This window comes from Gobio gobio (genome assembly GCF_949357685.1).
Source record: "Gobio gobio genome assembly, chromosome: 7".
NCBI lineage: Eukaryota > Metazoa > Chordata > Actinopteri > Cypriniformes > Gobionidae > Gobio > Gobio gobio.
In genome coordinates this window covers 58,040,946-58,046,010 of record NC_137103.1, presented here as the reverse complement: position 1 = coordinate 58,046,010, position 5,065 = coordinate 58,040,946, and the positions used below count along the sequence as shown (strand labels likewise).

General features: G+C 31.9%; 1 protein-coding gene across 1 annotated transcript in view; it reads right to left on the bottom strand.

Annotated features, from left to right (window-relative positions):
* Window positions 1-3,734, bottom strand: part of mid1 (midline 1) — a 62,351-nt gene extending 58,617 nt beyond the window's left edge. Inside the window, exon 1 of the mRNA XM_079820815.1 lies at window positions 3,618-3,734. The gene's annotated coding sequence lies outside the window, so the exon portion shown is untranslated. The remainder of the gene's footprint in view (window positions 1-3,617) is intronic.
* Window positions 3,735-5,065: the final 1,331 nt, after the last annotated feature.

Here is a 5,065-nt window from a genome sequence, read left to right as displayed (position 1 = left end):
TATTTTATTTTATTATTGATCTAGATGATTATTTTTATTTTTTTAATTAATTAATTTATTTATTTTTTAATTTTTTTGACCTAGACGATTTTATTTTATTTTATTATAGACCTAGACGTCATATATTAGTAAATATAGTTTATTAAACAATTTATAGCTAATTATGAATTCAGAACATAGAAAAAAATACTAGAACTATATCTCACAAAATTAATTTAGCATCTTTCAGATTTTGTATTTTGAAGCACATTTTATTTCCTAATATGGGACAATTACACAGCAAAAAAAATTATCAATAAAATCCTTGCATGATTATCAAAATATCAAAAACTGAAAGTTACATCACCAAATACTGTAAAAATATATATATTTTAAATGAGTTTGTATGTAAAAAAAAGAGACTACGTGAATTATATATAAGGCATGAGTAGTAAAATATTGTTAAAATGATCCACTCATGATTAACTATGAGACTGTATCTGTCATGATTAACTATGAGACTGTATCTGTCATGATCAACTATGAGACTGTATCTGTCATGATCAACTATGAGACTGTATCTGTCATGATTAACTATGAGACTGTATCTGTCATGATCAACTATGAGACTGTATCTGTCATGATCAACTATGAGACTGTATCTGTCATGATCAACTATGAGACTGTATCTGTCATGATTAACTATGAGACTGTATCTGTCATGACCGCAGCGTTCAGCAGAAACTCAATAACTAAATGACTTAATGAATCACCGCGAGTCCGACAGAGGAAGAGCCGCTCCTAAAGATCCGAACCATTCATGAACCGAGTCGTTTGGCGCGCGGTATTGTGAACCGGTTCACGCGCGGAATCGACTCATATGAATGATTCTTTGATGACTCGCCCATCACAAACACACAGAGACTCAGAGAGAGGGAGAGACTCGAGAAAGTAAAGTCAGCACAACAGGAAAAGCGGCCGATAATTCCAGGAAAAGCGACTCCGCCTAGAGAAGAGCCCTGGAAAGAGCTTCATTCGTCTGTCTGTGTCTCACTCAGGTCCTCTCCTGAGGGTCCGGTGTGTCTGAGGGCCCTCACTAGGGCACAGTACAAACCCTAACCCTGATCCTAACGGATTGACCCCTGACCTCTTCCTGCTGTCCAGTCCAGTGGTTTTGCTCCAGGCCCAGATGTGACACGGATATTAAAAGTTCTTTAATGAATGACCGGCTGAAGAGATGCAGTACCAGCAGCTTCACACACACACACACACACCAGTGATTAATGTCAGCCATAACACAGAGGCAGATGTGCAGGAAATATCAGAGTTTGTTTGTGTTTGGACACATATATTTCCCGTCAGTTATGATTATAAAAAGGCAAGATTTATACTCATATATTGAGAGGTTTGGTGAGAGTTGTGTGTACAGAGAGTGTGTGTCCTGATCATCTGCAGTGTGTCGTCTCTCACTCGTGTCAGATGTGGCCTCAGGACCGACCCTGACACACACACACACACACACACACACACCCACACACACACACACACACACACACACACACACACACACACACACACACACACACACACACACACACACACACTGCTGCCAGCTCCTGACACAGAAAACACGGCCCATGCACTCAACACTGAAATATTCAGATACTGAGGTAATCTAAACCTGAGTCGAGTTCACACTGTAAAAGTACAATAATATCAAGTCTGGGTCAATAAAATAACAATAACATGCACAATCTGGGTAAATAAAATAAAATACAAACATCTACTTAAATTAAAAAAATACAATAAAATAAAATACAAAGGTCTAGGTCAATAAAAAAATAATAATAATAATTTAATTAAATAAATAAAAATATATATGTGTATATTTTTTTAGGTCAAAATAAAATAAAATAAAATAAAATAAAATAAAATAAAATAAAATAAAATAAAATAAAATAAAATAAAATAAAATAAAATAAAATAAAATAAAATAAAATAAAATAAAATAAAATAAAATAAAATAAAAAGTCTGGGTCAATAATAAAATAAAATCATCTAGGTCGATAAAAAAAAATTAAAATTAAACTAAATTAAAAAAAAATATATATATATATATATTTTAAATACAATAAAATAAAATCGTCTAGGTCAATAAAAAATAATAAAATAAAATAATAAAATAAAATAAAATAAAATAAAATAAAATAAAATAAAATAAAATAAAATAAAATAAAATAAAATACAAAAGTCTAGGTCAATAATCAAATAAAATTGTCTAGGTCAATAAAAAAAATAAAAATAAAATTAAACTAAATCAAAAAAAATTTTTTTTTTAAATATATATATATATATATATATTTAAATACAATAAAATAAAATCGTCTAGGTCAATAAAAAATAATAAAATAAAATAAAATAAAATACACAAGTCTAGGTCAATAATCAAATAAAATTGTCTAGGTCAATAAAAAAAATAAAAATAAAATTAAACTAAATAAAAAAATTTTTTTTTTAAATATATATATATATATTTAAATACAATAAAATAAAATCGTCTAGGTCAATAAAAAATAATAAAATAAAATAAAATACAATACAAGGGTTTGGGTCAATAATAAAATAAAATCGTCTAGGTCAATACATTTTTTTTTAAATTAAACTAAATTAAATTAAAACATTTTTTAAATATATATATTTTTAAATACAATAAAATAAAATCGTCTAGGTCAATAAAAAAATCAAATTAAATAATATAAAATAATAAAATTAAATATAAAAATATATATATATTTTTTTAAATACAATAAAATAAAAACGTCTAGGTCAATAAAAAAATAAAATAAAATAAAATACAAAGGTCTAGGTCAATAATAAAAGAAATAAAATAATAAAATAAAATAAAAAAATAAAACGTCTAGGTCAATAATAAAATAAAATAAAAACGTCTAGGTCAATAAAAAAATAAAAAATTGTCTAGGTCAATAAAAAAAAAAAATATAACGTCTGGGTGTATCTAATCAAACAAATAAATATGCTTAAAATGCTGAAAGGAAGAAAACAACTGAATTCTGAATATATTCTTTGTTCCCTCGGACGCATGAAATCTGCAGGTGTTTGAACGCATTTGGACACTTTATGACGAGACTTTGATCATCTATAACATCCACACAACACACTCTAGTCCTGGGGAAAGTTTACTCTTATCCTTTAATGCACTGCAATGCCCTTTAGTCCAGATGAATGCTGGGATAGATTGTGTTTTACAGCATGAGTTCATATATCGCATTGTTAATTAAAACGCCATGTGTATGAATAAAATACCCAGAATGCCGAGTTTCGATCGCATCACTGAGCTGGCAGAATCACAGCATCTGAACAGCGCCACCTGTTGGCAGATATTACAACAACACTAATGCCCCGAGATAAACTTTCCCAATGACTTCAACACATCGAGCTCGAGGAAAGTTCTCTGCACACACACACACACACACACACACACACACACACACACACACACACACACACACACACACACAATGCCTTTCACACACTCGCCTCCGTGTGTCCTCAGTAACACACACACACACACACACACACACACACACATCAGTTGTGCGAGGAGTGTGTGCTCTTACCTGCATCATGATGAAGTCTCGCTGTGTGTGAGGATAGAGAGCGCGGAGGGTTCGAGTTTCAGCCTGTCAGAGTTTCAGAAAGCGGCTCTGCTTCAGAGATCCTGCGGCTCTAGAGCCCAGACGCCGGACCGCGGAACCGGCCAATCACAGCGCAGGGGCGGGGCGTCTACCAGCGGGGGCGGGGCTAAGCGACGGGGTCCGATAACGTTATACAATTAATAAAACATTTGATTAAAAACAAATACATTGTATTATTTTCCAAATAATATTTGAACTTTTATTAATATATCACAGCATAAAGTGTCTTTACATGAAAATGTAGTGTAGTTTTAAGGTGGGGGTTTTATTATCGTCATATAATCTTCAGCTGTTTGTTTTGGTCAATGTGAACTGTTCGGGAAAACTTTACATATTCATTAATCTTTGTTGACGTTAGTTAATAAAATGAACAGTTAATTGCCGGTCCTGATCGCCCCATAGATATCCATAATAAGGTGATGTGACGTTTCGCACCTGGCGGCCATTTTGTCTCACTCATAACATGCGCACTTTCTAAATAACCATTACTTGCTCATGCTACCGATTTTCAAACGGTTTGGTTTGTTATAAACGTCAGAGATGTATGACACTGCATACGTATGAATAATTGTTCATAATTTGTTCAAGCATCCAGAATTATAGCCACGTTAATAGAAAATAAAACAATATAACAGCATAAACGGGTAAAGCCCTTACGAAAGGAAAATATATTTACCAATATATTACTTGAAATATATTATAATATATTGTTAATATATTGATGGTACATATATACAATATATGTAATATATTTCAGTATATTGCAAAATATACAAATGATTGCCGCTTTCAATATATTGCAATATATTGGAAAATATAAATATTAAATCCCATATATGGGAATATATCGCCTAATGTATTACATGATATTTTCCAATATACTGCAATATATTTTTGTTTCGTAAGGGAGGCCTTCAACACTACAGATTAAAACACTTATAGTTCCTGCTTCACACGATGAGTGAGAGACGGCTGAGAAATACAGTTTGAGTTGATCTGTTACGCTGTCAGTCAGCGAGAGAGAGTGTGTGTGTGTGTGTGTGTGTGTGTGTGTGTGTGTGTGTGTGTGTGTGTGTGTGTGTGTGTGTGTGTGTGTGTGTGTGTGTGTGTGTCAGAAACACCAGAGTCAACACAAGCTGACACAATGACAACAGCAGCCATTATTCAAAGATCATCTGTGATGTTTGCCTCAAACTGATTTAACAGTGCATTTCTACTCCTCTTTCTCCAACAGCCGAATCCCTTCATTCCAGCACCAGTGAGGGACTCATTCAACAAATGATATACTTTTACCATTTTTAAAATAAAATAAAAATGGGTCAATAAAATAAATATTAAAATAATAAAAAAAAAATGTCTGGGTCAATAAA